The sequence below is a fragment of the Canis lupus genome, chromosome 31, assembly GCF_003254725.2.
Source record: "Canis lupus dingo isolate Sandy chromosome 31, ASM325472v2, whole genome shotgun sequence".
NCBI lineage: Eukaryota > Metazoa > Chordata > Mammalia > Carnivora > Canidae > Canis > Canis lupus.
The window spans coordinates 20,182,811-20,205,516 of NC_064273.1; the positions used below are offsets into that span (position 1 = coordinate 20,182,811).

The 22,706-nt window shown below is 35.8% G+C and overlaps 1 long non-coding RNA gene across 2 annotated transcripts in view; it reads left to right on the forward strand.

Moving 5' to 3' along the window:
• LOC118353041 (uncharacterized) overlaps positions 1–21,647 on the forward strand; it is a 68,816-nt gene extending 47,169 nt beyond the window's left edge. For both annotated transcript variants that reach the window (XR_004811177.2, XR_004811178.2), the window contains 2 exons: positions 18,107–18,211; positions 21,161–21,647. This is a non-coding gene — a long non-coding RNA (uncharacterized LOC118353041). The remainder of the gene's footprint in view (positions 1–18,106; positions 18,212–21,160) is intronic.
• Positions 21,648–22,706: the final 1,059 nt, after the last annotated feature.

Here is a 22,706-nt window from a genome sequence, read left to right on the forward strand (position 1 = left end):
AGTGATAAAAAGCCATATCGTGTCTGTAAGGTATCTTCTTCAATTAAACATGCACCATCCCTGGGAATAAGCAGGGTGTAAGTCCTCCATTGGTCTTGTTGCATCAGATTGCATTTCCAAAAGTGGTATGAAGCTCAGAGAAACACCAGGTAAAACTGGTTAAAACTGGTGATAGGAGCAGAGTTGAGAAGTCAGGCAGAGCTCCTTTGGAGAAGCAAGCTAAGCATTTATCGAGCACCTACAATGGTGCCACAAACTTTACAGTTATCTCCTGCAGGTCTTAGAAGCAGCTATTTTGATCAGACATTTCTTTCAATACTTTACAGTGCCATTCATCCCAAAACATACATTTTTGGTAAATATTTACCATATGGTTCACTGAAAGTTGGCCACTTGTGACAGATGAAGAGGTAACTTGCCCTTAAGAAGTTTATAGTCAAAGGGAGAACAGATATCTAAGGAGGCAGTGAGGGCTATGAAACTCAGTATAGATGACACTACTATCCAGTAAGTATTTCAAACAATGTGTCTTCCAAGACCAGTACCATTTATACACTGTGAACCTATCCATAAATTAAGTACAGATATTGGAATGAAGCACGAAGAAACTTTGACAACAATTCCACACTGCAATGGCACCGAAAACTTAATCATTTTGAGCTCATTCTGATAATTCTGATTGTTCATACTTACTTTATTTTATGAAAGTTTTGGTCCAGCAGCCTGGGTGGCTCAGTGGTTTAGTGCTGCCTTCAGCCCAGGGCATGATCCTGGAGGAATTGAGTCCCACGTGGGGCTCCCTGCATGGAGCCTGCTTCTCCCTCTGCCTGTGTCTCTGCCTCTCTATCTGTTTTTGAATAAATAGATAAATAAATAAATAAATAAATAAATAAATAAATAAATAATCTTTAAGAAAAAAAGAGAAAGTTTTGGTCCATGATAGTTTGGGGTTTAAACAAGGGAAATAACTAGTCCTTTGCCACGCTACCTTGAAAAGCATTAACCCCATACAACTGTGAACTTTCTAAAGAAAGATAGCCAAGAGGAAAGATCAGTTCAGTTGGTAAGTGAAGCATCAGAACCCATGTCCTCTTCAATGAGGTCAGTTAAAAAAGAAGGCAAAAGTAGTTCAAATTGGAAATCATATAAAAATTAGATAGGAACCCAACGTTTAATTTATTTTCTAAATTCTGGCAATTTATAAATCTTTGAGTCAAGATTCAAAGTCAACTTTAACGATCAAGTTTGTGCTTGTCCCATTTTCCTCAAAGTACCATACTGAAATTGGTGACGGAAGGATAACTGATGCATTCCTAACCTGTAGAAGTGAATTTATTTTATTTTTATTTTTTATTTTATTATTATTATTATTATTATTATTATTATTATTATTATTTGTAGAAGTGAATTTAGAGTTCACTCTGAAATGCTTTGTTTCTCCAGAGCATATCTCAATAGTCATGCTGTTTCTGTTGGGATCAAAACACAGATTGAATGAAAAAGAGATGTGCAGGAAAATTTTCCCATTGTTCACAACAGTGCTTTGTACCTTTTGAAGTATACAAAATGTCAAGAAACATTCCAGTTAATATTGTATAATTTGTATTTTGTGAATATAGTATTAATTCTTTGGTTCCCAAGGTTATTTTTTTAAAGATTTTATTTATTTATTCATGAGAGACAGAGAGGGAGAGAAAGAGAGAAAGAGAGAGAGAGGCAGAGACACAGGCAGAGGGAGAAGCAGGCTCCATGCAGGGAGCCTGATGTGGGATTCGATCCAGGGTCCCCAGAATCACTCCCTGGGCTGAAGGCGGAGCTAAACTGCTGCGCCACCGGGGCTGCCCCCAAGGTTGATTTTTAACGTTCTTTTAAACCTCATGAAATAATAGATGTTCTAGGAAAGTTTCGTTATCTTTTGTTTAGCTAGCACAAATCGTTTTTTAGACTTACAGGATGCTGTGTGTTTCAGAGAGGCACCCAAACATTTTTTTCCCCTTATGGAGCAGCAGGATACCATTCAAATATAAAAATCAAAAACCTATAATAAAAAAGTAACGTAATCATTGATTTCGTTATCACAATTTTCACTAGCACAGTCCTTATCAGAACCACATTCAATGGTGCATAATTAGTCCTGACTCCAGCAAGGTATTAAGTCATCATTTACCAGGTATAGAAATATCCTGCATCTGTAATATGAATCCCTGAATCAAGAGAAAGAGATGATTCTATTTATTCTGGGATAAGAGATTTCTTGTGTAGAAGTGGAGGGAGGGCAACCAGGGAAAAAATCCAGGCTTGGAATCAGGATCATATACAGGACTGGGTATTGAAAGAAAAAAGCAGAAATTGCAGCTTTCCTTGAGGTTTGAGAAGAAAGAAGTATGCCAGAGCTTCCAGTGTCCATAGGGGCCAAAACTTAGGATCGGAGTAGGGACTTGAGTGAATGAAAGTGATCAAAATGGATGGACTTTGGTACAGTGCCACTTTGTGTAATGTGGTTGGTGGAAGGTCCTGACCTGATGATGGAAGTTCAGAATTCTGAACTGAATTCTGCAGACTTGAAGATGCCAGCGCTGCTGCCTCCAGTCACTGTGGGTGAGCTTTGCATGGAGAATTGTCTAGGCCACTGATTCTCAAATTTGCACACGTGTCAGAATAAGCAGGTGTGTTTGTTGCAAATGCAGCTTCCCTGACCCACCCTAGAGATTCTAGTTTAGTCTGGAGTGGGTGCAGGAATCTTTACTTAATGAGACTGAAGTAATCCTAAAGTATATTTCTGATGAGAAAGCATAATTTAGGAGGTAAAACGATGTAAAAGAAGTTGTAGAAGCTACCTCCAAACTAGGAGCTCCAAAAGCTGTAACCAATATATAACCTAGTAAAATATTTCTTAAAGACACAAACAGGAAGACAAAATTCACCATTCAGTACCTCCTCCGCTTCTTTAGGTTATAAAACAGATACCACATTTTGATGTCTCTCATATTTAAAAGTTATTAAGAAATTGCTGGGTTGCCTGGGTGGCTCAGTGGGTTAAGCATGTGACCTTGGCTCAGGTCAAGATCTCAGGATTCTGGGATGGAGCCCTGCCTCAACCTCCCTCAGCTCAGCGGGGAGTCTGTTCATTCCTCTTCCAACTTGTGCTCTCTCTGTCTTTCTCTCTCTCTCTCTCAAATAAATAAATAAAATCTTTAAAGAAAAGAAATTGATGAAACTTCTTTGAAGTTTTTCAATTCAATTCATTGTAACCAAGAAATTAGGTGCATGACAGATAAAGGGAAGTTGATTTTAAAGTAGAAAAAAGGGGGGGCATGCTCAAATCCTAGTTTATTTCTTTAGTGAGTGTATCATGATTTACATGCTATTTTACTGCTCTACATGTCAGACTCCTTAGAGATAAAATGGAAATATTGTACCTGTTGAAAATAATTGATGTGAAAAACTGGTAGCATATACACAAGCTTCTATTGCTATATGTGGCACATAGAAGCCTTACAAAATCTTTTAATGGCTTCATGAAAGAACGAAAAAAAATATTTGGGTGGAAGAAATATCTTTTATGGAAATAAATAAAATGTTGACTAATTCCATGTGTTAGCTTCCAATGTAATAGCATACATGACAGACAATTATTATTTTTTATTTCCATTTTTTTCCCTTTTTCCACTTTTATTTTTAACCAGTAGAATCACTAGCGTAGTTATTCTCTATTTTATCCTACTTTTGCTTTCATAGCCTGTGTAGCCTTGGTGTAAATCCTTAAATATGCAATTCAAACATCAGCGGAGTCAAACAGCCTTTGGATCCAATGCTGTTTAACTAGAGAGAAAGATTAATTCTTTCATGTGCCTTGAATTTTGAATATCTTTCCCATCTTTTTCACTCCTTTTATGAATCTCCAGAGTAGGGACTGCAAGTAGCCCTACTGAAGTCCCCAATTACTGGGGCTGTCTTCCATGTTAACCCTTCATTTGGCCTCATTTACAGGCATCGCTGACTCATCTTGATTTTACCGGGAGTGAGGCAGAACTGGCATTTCCCTTGTCACATTCCATTTATTTCCCAGTACATGTTGCGGCATACATTAAGTTCATTTTCTGCGGAGTTGTTATCGAGGTGTAGAACCACGCACAGTTGGATGGCATCATGCTCTGCAAATGGGACAAAGATGAATAAGGCAGACAAAAGGACAGGCAGAGCGAAGGTGACTTTTCCAATCTGTAATGTACATGCTGTACACAATGTACATCTTCATGCTGTGGAGACTCTCAAGTTTGCCCCAGAAGTAGAAGAAACACTGTGACATAGAGGTGGAGGGCACTTTCTTATTTATAAGCGATTTCACATATATGATTTAATATTCATAACAACAATCTGACATAGGTAGCAATTTAATGCTCACTTTAGAGGGACGGAAAGCTGGGGCTCAGAAAGGTTATATGAATTGCACAAAGTCAACACAGCTAGTAAATTGCATGCAGCGCCTAATGTGAAATCTCAAGATTATTACATGTCTTCTAATGGCAGGGCCCTAAAATAAACAAATATGTAAAGAGAAGGAAACATTGCTTGGATCTTCAGTCACAAATTACCTCATTAAAGATTGGTTGAAGGAAAGTAACACATTGAAAATTCAATATTAATGAAATGGCACCTTGCTTCCCTTTGGGCTATCAATTCTTGACTTCACAGTTACCTCAGATAACGGCTGTGGGCAATCTCTGGCCTTGAAATCACTACCATTGATGTACCATGATGCCAAATATCTAATCTTGAATGAATTTTGCATACTTAGCCCTCGGTCATGTTGCTGAACTAATGTTTAATGTTGATATTCCAAAAAGTTGGAACTAACTATGTATTTGGATTTGGTAGGTGTCTTACTTTCTAGTGTTCTACTCTGCCCTCTGAGAGGATTTTTCTTCACCATGTCTTTTAGAGCTGCCCCTGAGTGGGGCTGTGGTGTGGCAGCACTAAGATCAATGACCAGACCAGGGATCCCTGGGTGGCGCAGTGGTTTGGCGCCTGCCTTTGGCCGGGGCGCGATCCTGGAGACCCGGGATTGAATCCCACGTTGGGCTCCCTGCATGGAGCCTGCTTCTCCCTCTGCCTGTGTCTCTGCCTCTCTGTCTCTCTCTGTGTGACTATCATGAATAAATAAATAAAATCTTAAAAAAAAAATGACCAGACCTCAGGTTTTTGTTGATGTTGTTGCTGTTCACCATTTAATCATAACCTTCCAGAAAACCATAGATGTGAACTGATAGAATAGCGTCAGTAGGAAAAGGGAGATACTGTTGTAGTATTGGCTCCTGTAGCTGTAATTTACATACATATATATATATATATATATATATATATATATATTCTTAAGCCAGATTATGAATCTATAGTACAATGGATTTCTGTTGTCGCCTACCTCTCACAAAAGTATAACTTAGTGCAAATGTCAAGTCCCACACTTCCTCGCTTGGTGTCTTATGTCCAGGCATTCAGCCTCCACTAAGTCCCAGTTGCACACCAGAAGTCACTTTTGAAATGGCGAATAGTTTACACTGTAAAAGACATAACTTTGTTCCAGAACCCTGAGGATCTCTGCTTCAGTTATTCTATTAAAACTTGTCAGACACCCCATCCAGCATCCTTATCCAGTGGATCTTATGCGTTATGTGGCTTAATCAGCAGAGCAACTTGCATCACAGTCTAGACTCAAAGCTAGTAGGCATCTAAATCATGATAAAGAGATAGGAACAGACTTACCAAATGCAGCATGACATGTAGTGTCTCAAAATCTAAATATCATACCTCTTTAACAATAGACGGTAAAAGAGGAACAACATAGTCTTTCGCTTAGAAAGAATGCCTTCACCTGTCCTGAAATACTGTAATCCTCTAGACTTACCCGTGAAACTTCATAGAATTTATCTCCTATGCCCTGGTATGTCAATGTCTTATTAGGTAGCTAGACGCATATCAGTATTGCTCACCATGTCTAGTTAGTAACATGTCATCAATAAAGTTGATCACTTTGATGTTCTACAGAATTTCAAGATGTTAAAATTTAGTTTGGCAAAGAGCTGGAGAGTTAATGTAGCCATAGAGCAAGACAGAAAAACAGACTACTGTATTCCTATGTAAATTCAAACAGTTTGGATTTTGCTGGTTAATAGGGACATATAAGAACGTTTTCACTAGACTAGAGGTTACCCAGTGCTAGAGGTTGTATTGATCTTCTCCAATAAAAATTCCACATTCAGCACAATAGCTATACTTTGAGCTACTACATGTTTGAGTAAAAGGTAAAATTTAACACACACACAGGCACCTTTGATGCCATATATCCAATCCTGTTTATAATATAGACAGAAAAGCCTCTGTCACCTATTGTTTATCAGGGCATTCTCATAAGAGCAAATGCTTTTGTAAAGTATTTTGCCATTGGAACATTTCCATAAACTAAGTTTAATGTACAAAACAGGCAAAGTGGGCTACTTTCACCCTGGCATTTCCTTGGTGAAAACCTCAGGCTCCGAGAAATGCAGTTAAAAACCATGGCCTTGGAGGAACAAAGAATCAAACATCCTTAATATAAAGTCAGAATCATCCTGGATAGCCAACTATCTAATATATGAATCTAATGAATTTCTTCTACAACATATCCTCTGGGTATTCATCTAGACTCTGTATAAACAATTCTAGAAAGCTAATGTTCCTACAGGGTTGAATTTCTTAATGTTCCTTCATTCTAATAAGCAATATTTATATCGACACAATTTTCAACCTTAACTGATGTTCTAGGGATGTTACTATGGTATGATACATAGAGTTGGCCTTTGCTGTCTTTTGAAGTAATAGGGATACAAGTATTATGGATTCAGTTTTTAGTTTTGGAAAGTGCCATGTGTTTAATTGCCCCCCTCAAAAAAAATAATAAATTGAAGTCCCAACCACCATACCTGTGAATGTTGACCTTATTTGAACATAGGGTCTTTGCAGATTTAATCAAGTGAAGATTTAATCAAGATGAAGTCAGTAAAAAAAAAAAAAAAAAAAAAAAGATGAAGTCAGTATAATCCAATATACCTATATCTTTATAAGGAGACAGCTAGGTAAGGGCATAGGGCTAAAGGGAGAATACTGTGTGGAGATGGAGCAGAATTACAAATAGTAAGGCATTTAAAAGCAAAGGGACACCAAGACTCTCTGACCATTACCAGAAGTTAGGAAACAGGCATGGGAGGGATTCTCCCTCAGAGTCCCCAGAAGGAATACACATTACTGACATCTTGATTTTGAACTGTCAGCTTCTAGAACTGTGACAGAACTAATATCTGTTGTTTTAGGTTACTCAGTTTGTGGTACTTTGTTATGGCAGCCCAAGGAAACTAATACAGAAAGTTAGACTTTCTACATTGCTACTTAAAAGAATGAATTGAAGAGTTACATTAAAGTGATTAAGATACACTTGAAGTTTAAAAGATTTGGACTTAAAAAAAAGGATTTGGACTTCAATACTACTTTCATTACATATTAGACGCATGACTTTTGACAAGCATCTTAATTCTAAAAATTTCAAAACATGCATATATTAAGTTGAAATTATAATAATAATGCCCATTTTTTTAGAACTTTGTGAGATTAAATAAGTCAATGCATGTAATATGGCTAACATATAGTAAGCACTCAATATATATTAAGTATTATTATTATTATTATTATAAAACTTTGTATTCCAGAGAAAGAGTACAGGCATCTAATCTGACATTGACTCATTTGCTCCATAAATATTTATTTAGCAGCTTTTTATGTTATTCAGGAACTACTTTTGGAGTTTGGAGCACAAGTTGGAATGACATAATATAAACGCCATTAATAGAGATTGTATTCTATTGAAATAAACATTACATTTTAAGCAAATAAGTCAAAGGAAGAATTTCAGATAATAAAGTATGTGAAAAAAAAACCTCTGTGGGGTGAAGGGAACACACTTGGGAATATAGAGAAGCCAACTACTTTAGAGAAAGTGGATTTTGAAGGCTTGCCTATCCTGAGAAAACTTTTTTAAACTTACTAAATCATTTTAAAAATGAATTTGTATGTTTTGGAAAAACATGATTTGTATAGTCATATGCCCCAAATAGAAATATGTGCTATTTGAAACAAAGGGATGTAATTTGAAGAAGTGACTCTGAGGTGGAGAATGAATGTGTTAGGAATGAGAAAATAGGTAATATAAGAAAAAAATAGGTAAATCGATGGGACTTCTAGTCCTTTCTCTTTCTCTCCTTAGGGAAATTTGCTTTGATTTTGCTAGCTGTGCCTCTTCTTTCCCACTGAGGAGAGTGCTACTATTTTTAGAATAGTAGGATTTGGTACAATCAAATTAAGATATTGAGGATGCAGTCAAAACAGAAAACTATACAGGTCTTGTCTATGAGAAAAACAGAGATGGTCAATCATACTCCTGAGATTATTTGCAGTGGTGGGAACCACATGAGCAGAGATGTCAAGGGATGTAGACGAGAGAGTAGTATGCTGATGATGTGAGATAAAGGCAGAGACAGAAGTGAATGGGTAAGGCAGCTAGAAATTTCTTCCCAGGAGTTATGAGCATTTAGATAATGGGAAAGGAAAATGATTCTAATAAGATTTGCCATGAACTAAGTTCTTTAACATGTTTTGGACTTTTAAGAAAAGGAAGTAAAAATGTGATTTATTGTTTAGGGTGTGATTCCATAAAGGCATTGCAAACTATGGGCAAGAACCGCAGAGACCATAGCATCTCAGGGTTACAAAACCTGTGCTTCCTCTACCTGACTCATCCCCAACCATCTGTTCAGACGATGGTCTGAGTCGGCTGGCCTGTCCATCACCTCTACTGACTTGGGGGAAAAAATGAAGACAATCCCTTAGAATTTAAGAATTGTATAGTTAATCAAGTAAGTATGGGTGAAAAATCCAGTTCTTTGTCCTGAAGCCTAGATGAACCAGTTATCTGTGAGCTGCTTCTGGGAATCCATCCCACTTTAGGAGTTTCCACTGTGTCTAATTAAACCCCTGTCTGAGTCTCTTGATGTCTGGCATCCAAATAATCTGTTTCATAACCATGGCTCCTATTTTTGCAGGGGATAAGTTTTATTCTATTCTCCAGACTATCCTGTACTCTAAGTCTGGGGATGGCTTGCACTTGGTTTTTCATTTCAACCCTTTGGCTCACCTTCTTTCTTTTAATGAATTTTCACTTTTGCTTGCCCTTGCTTGTATGAAATTCCTAGAATAACCTAAAATCATCTAAGACTACTCAAAACTTATACCTTACACCTTCCCGGAGTTACATATTTGAAGCCCTGTGGCCGATGTGCCACCATTTTTTCAGATTTGCTATTGATTCTTGACACCTTGACCAAATATGCTGAGTCCTTTCGGAACTTGATCTCTAACTACTGGCTCTCTCAAAGGGTCTCCAGCCTTGCATGCTCTTTTCTACCTCTTCAAAACTGTTTCTCTTAGCTTTAAAGTTAAAGCCATAGTCCCTCTTTTTTTTTTTAAGATTTTATTTATATTTTCATGAGACACAGAGAGAGAGAGAGAGAGAGAGAGAGAGAGAGAGAGAGAGAAGCAGAGACACAGAGGGAGAAGCGGGCTCCATGCAGGGAACCTGAAGTGCAATTCAATCCCAGGCTGAGTCACCCAGGCTGCCCCCATAGTCCCCTTTTATATATATATATATATTCTATGCTGAAGGCTCTATCAAGTGGTTTGCCCTAATTCACAGGGCTTGAAAAATCCAGACTGTCTATTCAAACTCAACTGTATGCAGTTGGAAATATGGACTGGATAAATCACAAGTGATTTTTTTCAAACTATTATTGATATCCAAAGAACTTTGAAAATGAAAAATAAACACTGTTCTCTGTAAGTACTAAATCAAATTTTAATAGCAAGCTGCAATTTCTTAAGCATGTCTATACCTTTATCATCCTACACAAATTTCTATACTTAAAAAGTGATTGAGTAGAGAGGAATGGAATTCATCAATTGGGATTAAAAACCCTACAATTCTCAAGCCTATTGACTTACTGAAACCAATTGAACAGTTAAACAATTAAATAATGCTCAACATTCTCTTATGGTTTTTTACTCATAAGATCAAAGACGTTCATTATAAAATGTACTTATAATTAAATCATATATATCAGCATCACCAGCATTTAACTCATACAGCTGTTCAGCATATTCTCCTATTCATTTCCTTTTTCCACTGTATTCCCTTTCATGTTTGTAAAATATATTCCTCTTCTGAGCATGATTGTACCTTGTCACTTAACATTTTTTCTTCACAAATCTTACATATGAATGATATTCATGTCTTTATTATAATATTCACTTATCTTTATTATTTTCTATTCCCATCTCTGGCCCATGATTTTTTTTTTTTTTACATTTCTTTGATGTGTTTCAATGGATTTCTTTCCTGATATCAAGTGTAAGATTTATCTGAAGCTGTTAAAGTGTGCATGTATTTGGTTATCAAGCATCCTTGGCAACATCTTTGCTCCCATCCTTTGTCGAAAGCACACATCCACTGAGCCTCTTTTCATGTAGGTACCCTATTTCTTCCCGGTGCACTAATAGTAATTTGTACATAACCTCATCAAATTTCACACTTGGATCCAAGTTGGAAAGCACAGATTCAGTGTCAGTCTTAACGCTGTCTGCAGAATATGGTGAGAGACAGACTGTGCTTTGACTTTGTCAGCTCTTTAGCAAATTACATGCAAGGATAAAGAGGACATCTTGCTTGCTGATAAAACACATTTTTCTATTCTCTTTTTTTCTTACAATATATTGAATAATACCACAGGGAATAAATCATCAGATGCCTGATATAACAAATGCATAATTAAACACATAAAGAAAAAAAAACGAGTCTTTACAAAGAACATCATGTTTTATACAGATAGGGAAGAGAGATTTCAGAACAGTATACGAAGCTTTCTGTCCTGCAGGGAAAGACAAACAGCAATAGCGTTAAAAAACTGTGGATGTCAGGAAGCATCTGTTTCCATTATTATACATGAGGTGTTTTACTTGTGATGTCATTTATAACAAACCCTATGGAAATGGTATAATTATTCCCATTTCACAGTTGAAACCCAGAACTAGAAAGTGATTCACTGAGCAAGAAGTGGAATCTGAAGTCAGTCTGGTAAATTGGATAGCTCTTGTGTGGTTAAACTGCAGCCCACTCTAGAATTTCTGCAAGTAAAATGACTATTACAGTTTTCATCTTTTTTAAAGCAAAGATGCAAATGTCCCTTAGGGATTTTATATACATAAACAGGATCTCTTAAAGTTAAAATTATAAGACATGAGTTTCATAGATGTAATATTAGTATAAGTGTACATCTGTGTACATATATTTATTATATATTATATGCTGTAATATATTTATATGATATGATATATCTATACAATATATGACATGATGTCTTTGAGACCTATGCCTTATAATTAGAACTTTAGGAACTTTGTTTATTATACACTAAAATATATTGTTCTTATAGTTTCCTGACCTCATTTTCCCTCAATCTAAACACAAGATACGTTTTATAGGATTAATTTTGAATCATTTACTATTATGATGCTCTGGATATGTTACTTTGCTCTCTGTTGTTTTTTTTTTTCTTGTTTTTTGGCTATTTATATATTCTCATCTTCCTTTAAGCGTCTTGAGGCATATATATTTCAAAACTAACAAAACATTAAATATCAAGTTACATTACATGAGGAAATGGGAGGATAAAAATAAGGAAAGTAATCAGGGAACTTACATATATATGTGGCACTCCTGCCATCTTGTGGGTTTTCTGTGTTATCTATAGACCTAATTTAATTTGTCTTTTCTTTTCTGGGGGGAAGTTGGGGGGATTTTTGAAGGAGTATTTTGAACCTTTGGCTGCTATAATGTCAATTACTTAAACCTAACATACTCAATAATAAACAGATAACAAAAGTGGTATTTGTTCTCAAATAGTTCAGAAAAATTATATCTATACCTATACCTATAATCTACAGCTATACTTACACCTGTATCTACTTTTATGGAAATATTTATACTTTTCAAGAAAAAGAGGAATAGTTAATGATAAACAAATGGAGCCAAATGATAACAATAGATCAATTTGGGTGATATTCTATTCCTATTTCTGCAATTGCCAATAAACAATTATCTCTCTACTCTCTATCATTTTCGATCTTTTAGGTTCATAGATATTACTCCAGCAGTTACCCCCTCTCCCCAGTGCACTATCATCTGTCTTTCTTTCTCTACTGAATTAGTTTGGAAAACCTTTCAATGCCTCATCTCTTCCCCCAGCTCTTGAACACTTTCTTCTTGATCTTGTCAGAATAAAAAAAAAAAATCCCTGTAGATGAGAGTCTATATTTGTTCCCATTTGTTTTCTATTATTCCATCTTAAAATATTAGCTCAAATATAACATAATTAATAATTAAAATAGACTCCTGATCTTCTTTTCTAACCTACCTCTCCAACCATTTTCCCATCTAATTAATAGGAATTACATTATCTTAATTGTTCAAAACTCTCTGCACATGCATTGTTTTTCTATTTTTCTCACCATTCACATGATCTATTATAGACTATTAATTCTAAATTCAAAATATAATCAGAATCTTGATTTATCACCTCCCACCACTATGATCTTTCTGACTCAACCACCTATCAGTTTGGTTACTTCCAAAAGCCTTCTATCTGGTCTGCTAATCTCAGTTCTTGCTTCTCTGGAGTTTATCTTCTGCACAATATCCAGAACAATTATTTTCAATAAGTGAGGTTGAGTCATTACTCTATTCAATACCTTTAATGGTTTCACTTTTGAGGACCCAAAAGTCCTTACAAAAGCCTACCGGGTCCTTTAGGATCTGACCATCCCCTTACCATTTTTCCCTAGCACAACACCAGCACCCCCATCACTTACCTCATGACATAAACTCTGACACAGAGATTCCTCTCCCAGGCTTACTAGCTTCCTCACTGTCCTTCAAACATATCAGAACACTCCTGCCTTGGATTTACCAACCTAGAAATTTTCTTTCCTAAAGATTTGCACTTTTTAGAGCTTTACTCAAATATCACCTTTGTGGTGGTCAAGTTTAAACTGATGACAATGCATCATACATGCCAGCCACTCCTTATCCTGCTTTCCCTACCTTCTTTTTTTCATCATAATCACCTTCTTTTTTTTCATAATATTCAAATTTGGGCAACATATTTGTTTATATCTATTTGCCCATTTAGGATATTGCTTTCTATGGGCAAGGACTTTGTCCTTCTGATGAGTCTAGAACAGTGGCTGGCTCACTGAAAGTGATCAAATATGTCTACAATGGGTAAGTGAATCCTTTTCAAAAAATATTGTCTGAGTTGCTTTTTCTGGTGATTGAAATCAAAATAAGTGGCTGTATGTTTATTGTATCAATTAAAATGAGATCTGTCTGCTGCAAAATATGGGTATATTATAGTAAAATTGTATTTTTCTCACAAAACTTAAACTTATCAATTCTTCTTCTGCCCCTTTGAGGTATGAATCTTTTTAAAGATCTCTTGGCTAGTTTTATAATCCATGACTTTCCTCCTCAAGCATGTGGGAGTCATCCCTTTGAAATGTAATCATCAAGGAAGACAGGGCCTCCATTTGCCAGTCTGTAGGAGAGTAAAACTTAACTTCAAAGAGCAGCCTACTCCAATTTATAAAAACTACATCCTGAAGATAAAAAAATAAAGGTTTACTTTTATTTTGAGTAAAGCCAACTAGTAAACTAAGGTGGCCTAATATCCCAACTCCCACCCCAGTCTTTGTCAGAAGAGCTGAATATAAAAACTGGGTCTTCCCTCTCTCCCAGGTTGCTGGCAGTAGTGTTAGAATGAAGTCAGTTTCTTTGCTCATCTTATTGATGAGGGAAGGGTGGCTCACCATATGACACTCCTGAGATCTACTTAACAAATGCTAACTTAATAAAGTTATATCACTGATTCATTGAAGTTTGAACTTCCTTAAAATATTTTTTAATTTCTGAAGTTGACATAAATGCTCATTTTTTTCGTAGAAATGAAAATCACTTAGCCCCATGTTCCATAACTTATAAATGAAATCTGGAAAGTGCTAAATTATATGTAGCTATGTTGAAGAAAATACGTCTTTTTCCAAGTTCCTTCATTTTTAAATCTGGCACTTAATGAATTTGGTCATATAGAAATGAAGTTTCTAATCCATTCTCATCAAATTATTGTCAAGTATTTTGTGAAAGCATAAAGTACATGGATTTTGTATGAAACCCCATTGACAGTGGAAAATTGAGTAGTCCAGGCACTGTTATACGAATTTTTCTCTCTCTCCTACTTTTTCATCCATCTTCAATATAAACTCCACTGGGGTTCTTTTAAAAAAAATTTCAATTATGTATTTATCTCTGAGACTATCCCTCTAGTCCTGTAATCTCCACTTCCGTTTATATCACATTGACTTGCATTCAACTATTTGATTTTCATGCTCAAATTCTCCAAAGTGAATGGTTTCTTCATATTTCATGATGTGATATTATACCAGTGCATTCAGAACCTAAAATTGAATTTTCCATTTTAACTCTCTAACAGTGTAAGTGCCCAGATAATCTTCCATCTATTATTCTTTCTTATTCCCTTAAGGTATTAATCATTTTCAAATGTCCACTCTTTCCAGCTTTTTCTATTAGATTTTTATTGTGACTTATTTATTAACTTGCTATTGGCCATAAATTAATTTTATATTGCTTTCACACAAGGGGCAAGGAGGGACAAAGATGTAGCTTTTAAAATCAGTAGACTTTATTACTGATGTAGATACAGAAGGAATACACAAGTAAAGAATGTTTTCTACTTATTTTATGCTGTTATGTTTAAACCTGAAGGTGAGACCTTTCATTCATATAACTTATTGCTTATCATCTTGGAGGTCTGACTCTACTTGTTTTTCTTTATTTCTGCCACTTGCAGATTTGAAGTGTAAGGAGGTCTTTGAAATAGACAAAAAGATTTTAAAAGAATTAATCAAGGTTCTATGCCACACATTCAAGTTATTTGTGCTGTGTTTTTTAAATTTTTTTTAAAGATTTTATTTATTTATTCTTGAGACATAGAGAGAGAGAGAGAGAGAGAGAGAGAGAGAAGAGAGACATAGGCAGAGGGAGAAGCAGACTCTACGCAGGAAGCCTGATGTGGGACTCGAACCCAGGACTTCGGGATCATGCCCTGAGTCAAAGGCAGACGCTTAACCACTAAGCCACCCAGGTGTCCCTGTGCTGTGTTTTCAAGAAATTCTACAACTCTGTAAATTGTAGAAAACTGATAGTATTACAAATGAATTTTGTCCAGAGAAATGCTAAGCAGCTGTGTCCTGCAGAATGCAATTGATTATTGCTTTGTGAATAAACCAATTTTTGCATATATTTGCAAATTCATTGCAGTATTCCCTCACCTCATACAAAGGTGTGAGTTTTTTGAACTCATTGTAACATCTTACTGTTTTCCTTATTAATAAGTGGATTAAATTAAATCATTGACATGCTCATTTCATATGTGTATGAGATTCACAACTACGCCCTTTTAAACTGATTCTTTAAAAAGCAGTAAAGGAAGGCAATACATTGCCTAATGTGAAGACAAGTTGCTTTGGCTTAAGAAACATGTTAGCCAAGCACTGTATATAATCTCATCGGTGATTCAGGTATTGAGGGTTCCCTCCCTCTACCTTCTGCCCCAAGGTAAGCAGATTTCAACCCTATTACTGTTATGGAGAATAATTCCACTAACATCCAAAGTTTTTTGAGTACGTGTGTGTGTGCACATGCTTTCAGATGTTATCGGAAATTATTAGGAGAGATGAAAGTATTTTATATAGCAAATAACCCAATTACACAATCTAATAAAACCTCAGTCAATCTTCCTGGCTTCACCAAAAATCCCCACTGAAATATTTCTGGTGCATCATCATTTCTTTCTTATCCCTCCCACAAAGCAATCAGTCCTGCCCAAGAATTTTCTCATGTTTACCTCTATCAAATGCCTCTTGTCTTTATTATATAGCTGCAATGCTCAGCCAGAAAACTTGGAGTCAGCTCAATCTTTAGGCTTTGGAGACTGTTTACATTCCATTGAGAGCTAATGTAGGCATCTTCCAAAAACAAAAACAAAAAAGAACAAAAAAACAAAATACGGTGTTCCTGTTAGTGCTGGAAATCTTTACAATTTACTTTATAGCAATTAACTTTATACAGATTTATCTTTGGTTTTTATTCCATTATTCACATCAATAGCATTTATTACAGAAGCTGTACAAATATATATCACTCAGCCAGACCTGGAAAAAAATGACTTAACTTCCCAAGGCCACAGAATGGTTGTCAAACTAACATTTATATTTTTCATAAGGGTATTTACATTGATTCTTTTTAGAGAATTCAATAAAATACTTTCTCTTAGTAGGTAAGGAATGTTATCAAGAAATATTCCTGTTCTCTTTTCTTTGCTCTATGGCCTCTCCCACTCCATTAAATCTCTGTTTGTCAATTCTGCCCCACAAACATCTCATAAAGTCTACTCATTCTCTCTATTTCCCCTGCCACTGGACTAAATCATGCCACCGGATTTTATTATCTGGTTTCCTATAAACACCTCCCTTACTCTTCATTTCTTATTTCTGGTTATTTTACAGGTTCTAGTCTTCTAAAGCACATAGTCCAGACTCTTTATGCTTTATAATAAGACCCTTCTTGTCCTCACCTACAACTATTTCTGAATATTATCTAATGTACCCATTTGATTTTAGAAGATTCCCCAGTCAATTCATATTGGGACCACTTTTAGATCAGTCAGATCAGGACCTGACGCCCACCTCATAACACAATCTTTATACATTAATAAGTTAAACAATCTCAATGTTTACTTCAGTATCTCCAACCTCTATTTTTTTTCTTAGCTTATTGCTTTACCTATCCTTCCCTAGAAGTTCTTTCTCTTGAAGTGTCACTTTGGTCCTCTAGGAAGTCAATGTGGAAAAAAGTTAGAAAAAACACCCGTGAAAGCTAAATGGGCAGGAGGCAGAACAGATGATAGAAAAGCATCAGACCACAGTGGAGATCAGAAACCTGTAAGAGTAAAGAGGAATGAAGATGTTGGCACAAAGATCATCTCAGACCGTGATGCAGACCTTACAACATACAAGACAACCCAGTTAGAAAGTCTAGAGCAAAGATTACCCACTGGATAATTTCTGTATTGAATAAAAATGGCGAATCCATAGTATCTCCAAACTAGTCTGGATTTGGGCTGCTCAGATGAAATGTGGTTGCCTTGAAAACTGAGTTAGGTCCTAGGCTGCCAACAGTGTCAGATTAACTGCACTCATTGAAGCTGAAGAACAAATTCTTTGTTGAAAAAGGACTCCACTGGCACACCTCCTGACATCGTACCAGGTCAGCCTAAGACTCTTGTATTGTATGATTTGGTACATTTAAAAAAAGGTATTTTCCTCTGTTAATCTGATATAGCATGGTGTTTAGCTCATTCTAGAGATCTGTCTCTCAAATCTATAGATAGCTTACAGAAATTGGGAGTGCTCTCAATTTAATAGTTTTTATTCAACTTGAATCATTACCTGTTTAAGACTGACAAACCAAGAATCAACCTTAGGGATCATAACATTAATACTCTGGTGTGAAACCAGGTCAAACCATCCACTGATCACCTCCTGTGAGGAACTGAAATTAACACAATGAAAACCACATCGCTGGTGGGCCTATGTGATAGTGATAGTGTAGAAGATAGCTCAACTACTTACTACCCATCACTATACATTTTTTTTTTACTCCAGAGCCCCTCCATATGGAAATATTATACTTCACATCCATTGACAGGCTTAGAAATGCAGTTTACTTTGGCAGATGAAATATGAGAGGGAGTGACATGAGGTACCTCTGAAGAAATGTTACAGAAGCTATAATGCAGTTTACCTATTACTCTTCATATAATTTTCTCTTCTACAGGACTAATAATGATAAGGGCTGTCTGAAAATGCAATCTGAGAAAAGATGGAAAAAAAACAAAGAACCACAAAACCACATACAGCTGCTCTGCACGAAGAGCGTGAGGTGAAAATAAACTTTTGCTTTTCTAAGCCATTGAAATTTTTTGAGTTGTTAGGTATCAAAAACTAACCTAGTTAAGATGACTGATTCGCTTTACATTCACTGGTCAACTTTGGGGTTTTGGTATGATGCAACACGAATGTGTGTCCTTGAGCTAGTTCCTTTACATCCCAGGATGACTGATTCGCTTTACATTCACTGGTCAACTTTGGGGTTTTGGTATGATGCAACACGAATGTGTGTCCTTGAGCTAGTTCCTTTACATCCCAGGATGACTGATTCGCTTTACATTCACTGGTCAACTTTGGGGTTTTGGTATGATGCAACACGAATGTGTGTCCTTGAGCTAGTTCCTTTACATCCCAGGTCTTTTCGGTAAAATAGAATAAGAACGAGACCTACTTCATATAGTTGTCGTCATAAACAAAGAGTTCAAACATGTAAAGTGCTCAGAAGAATCCCTGCAACATAATGAATGCTTCCTAGATGTTATCTGTTAGGTGACACCACTTCCACTGGTGCTATTGGTTCTACCACCGATCTTGCCACTACTACCACAGCCTTATTGGGGGGCTGATACAATCCTAATTTCCCAATTTGGCCACTTACTACATTTATCATCTGGCATAATTTGTTCGAACAATTGACCTTGGTTTTGCCACATAAATTGCTTCACATGCATAAGCGTTTTTTTTTTTTTTTTTTTAACATTTGTAAAATGACAATCAGCATAATCAGCATATCAGGCTCCTCTGGTGCTGAGGTAGGTCAATTTTCCAAATATTTTGATAAATCAGTGGCTTCCCTTTTGTATTAACTTCTAGTGATTATATCTAGTGATTTCTTTATTATTCTTTTTTCCTTACTCTTAGATCAATAAAAGCAATCCAAACACTCTCAAGCCTTTCAGTTCATCTTTCTGGATATCCTAATATTGTATTTTCAAAAATTTGCATGTGTTCTTCACTCTAAACAGAGCTCTAAGTGAATCATTTTAAGTAGCAGCATTTCTGCTACAAAGGATGTACTGCAAAGTTGTATGCTAAGTTGGCAAACACTTTAAAATATCTGAAATGTTCAAAGTTATGGAGCTTCGAGGAAAATTCTTTTTGGAGCAATTCTTCCCACTGTCATGTTTTCAAGGCTGGAGAATAATACTCTTTCTCATTCTTTTTTAACCAGAAACAATTAAACAAGAAGACAACCTATTTTCTTGGAAATCCTATGAAGTTTGTTTCCTTAATTTTTCTATGTCTCTGTATTCTTTCTACCTAAAGCATCTTTCATCATCTGTGTATAACATTGATTTTCACTGCAACCTATTTTCTTTAATTCTATATACATATACATATACACTGTTACCAAAGCAAAGCCAAATCAAGCCATATTTTTCAAAAATACATCTTTCATCACTGAAAGAAAATAAAATACAAAGTTTGATTTTAAGTTAGCTTTCTACTAGGCTTTTTAGATGTTAAATATTTGTCATTATTCCCTGATTTTCTGGCCTCCTTGACTTCAGTTTTTCTTCGAATTCAGTCTACCCTCTAACAACGTCAAAGTTATACTTTCTTAAGAATTAGATTTGATTATTATGCTTTCCAGAGTTCAACCTCCACCACTAACATTAATAGGCTAAAGCAAAAGTACTTCACAGGAGTTATTTGTGAAATCTTTCATGAATTTCCCTTTACATTTGATCCCTGTGATGTCACCTACTTTTGCTTATTCTCTAGATCCTTCTCAGCCTCCTTTCCTTAGAATGATAAATATGGAAAGCATATTCTCCACAACTCTGATCCCTCTGTCGGCACTCTTCCTTTTATACTTTTCCCATAGAAATCTTAACTGCTCACAAGCTGTTTTGGGTCAATATTGTCTATAGCCTGGAACTTTTGCCCAGGTGCCACTTCTGTGTTTTTAATGATCTGTCAGTAGTTCCTCATAAATGCTCTAACAGTGCCTCATCTTGTGTTTAAAAGACAAGTTGATTCCCATGTACCATCCCCTTCATCATCGCCCTACAGGAATATCATTTTTTTTCCTGCCTTCTTTGGATCCATCATTGGCTCCATTAGTGTCTTAAAACTTAGGTTTTATAGTTATAATTGAATTGTGGGATTGGAAGAAGTATCATAATCTAAGCCATCTTTCAGAATGCATAAATTTCCTCTATAAATTTGACTTCTGGTTAAAGTATCTGTGAAAACACAGCGATTATAACCTAAATTGTATGTTTACATATTTTCTCAGTATGAGATTGCTAGTTTTGTCATAAAAGAGATTTTAAAACCATTGGCCTAGATGCATCCTTTTATTTTTCTTCTTCTTCCTCTTCTTCCTCTTCTTCTTCTTCTTCTTCTTCTTCTTCTTCTTCTTCTTCTTCTTCTTCTTCTTTCTTATTCTTATTTTTATTCTTTTCTTATTCTCCATGCTTGTTCCCAAATTTTGTTAATTCAATCTCCCCAGTAATCCTCAAATGCAAACCTTCCTTTCCTTTTACACTGTCCCCAATTTCAGCCATTCTCATGGATTTCCCCCTGCACTTTTGCTGCTCTGCATTAAATATAAAAGAAAGAGGCCAATGAAGATTTAAGAAAATGGTTCAAGAGACTGGAGACTGAATAGCTCACAGACTTTTCTTCCTAGTGGTGTTAGTTTCTTATTGTTGCTGCAACAAATTCGAACAGCTTTGTGTCTTATAACAACATACATTTATCGTTCACTTTTAGAGGTCAGAAGTTCTAAAATCAAAATATGTTTCTTCCAGAGGCTTTTTGGGAAAATCCATCTATTTGCCTTTTCCAGCTTCTAGAGACTGCCCACATTCCTCAGCTCTTGGTCTTCTTCCTTTATCTTCAGAGCCAGCAATGTAACATCTTCAAATATTCAACTGTCTTTCCCTGTCTCCCTCCCTCTGTGTCTCTCTGACTTTGTGTTTCTTATTCACAGGCTCCTTATCAAGTCCAAGTTGGTGAGAAGGTGTACTGTGAACAAGCGTTGTGATCTGGACTCATGCTGATGCTGGAAGCTGTGTCTGAGACCACAGAGTTCACCACCAGCAATTTTGATGGCTCTAACAGGATTCTGTTTAAAGTGATTTTTCTGGTCAATGGTGGAACATTTCTGCTATTAATTCCTGGAACAGAACCTTTTCTATGTCTCAATCTCCTGGAGAAGTCACTTGGAGCTACACTGACTTGTTAATTATTTTCACTAGCTCTTTCTGGATATCCTTGTCTGATTGGGAAGGCAGTATATTGTATCTTCTTTCAGTTTTGATTAGACTGTAATTCCCTCTAGAGTTTAAGTTTTTGGTTGTTTATTTATTTTAGTATTATTCCTCTCAGTTTCAACTTTTTCTTATATCTGGGTACAGGGTTCTGAAGGCCAGACTTTCGTAAATGCTTGACCATTTTAATAGTCCCTTAATTAACTTTTCTGTCACCAGTATTCCCCCAATCATTGATTCTTATATACCTCTGCTTGTTTAAACTTCTTTGATAAAGTGTTTACTGTGTCCTTAATTATACTTAAGGGTTCCCCCAGTCCAACAAATAATATCCAAACTTCCTGCCATTCTATGATCTGGGGACCTTCTATGGAGTGTTCTCAAATCTAACTTTAGAGACTTAACTTCCATATTTCTCTACTCAGGGCTTATTTCTCATAGGGGAGATACAGCACATTTCTCACTTCTGCTAGTCATTTAGATAGTATTTTCAAAAGTACCATCTGTAAACTGTGTACAATCAATTGTATGAGGTAAGAGTCACTACACCCTGTAATAAGGTCTCCTCATTACACATAATAATTTCTGTTAATGAAGTTTGACAGGCTAATCATAATTTAAGGTGTTTAGGTCCATGCTATGGGATCAGGAATGTACCCCTATGTTCATGTATGAAAAGTTCATGTATGAAAAGTTCATGTATGAAAAGTTTCATCAGTGACTCATTCCTTCCATACAAACCTTTGTAGTCAGGTGAGAGGTCAATGCCACATAACAGTGACATGAAAAATACTTTCATATTCTAAAAAAATAATAAATTGCTTTCCAGATGCTATTTTAAATGTGGCCTACATATTTATATTCACATTTGCAACCTGCTACTCCTATAAAATAATCAATCTTCCTGGATATTTTCAATGTTTCAAAAGGCAAAGGGATGGTAGAATTTTCTATTATATGTCTCATGGACAAGAGCTAGTCTCTGAGATCAAATTCTTTGACTGTTCTCTGTAAATGCTCATAATGCAACAGATCTATACAGAAAACTATTAGTTTTAATTTTCTTCCACTCTCTCAGATCATAGTACAAATCGCCAACATGTCATTTATATCCTTCTCTTTTTTTTCCTTTTGTTCTGTTTGGTTTATTAAAAAGAAAAATGCATAAACCATTCCATACATATTGTTTTACAACTTGATTTTTCTTTTTTTGCTTTCTCTTTTACAATTTTTTTTTTACCCTTTTTAAAAAAAGATTTTATTTAT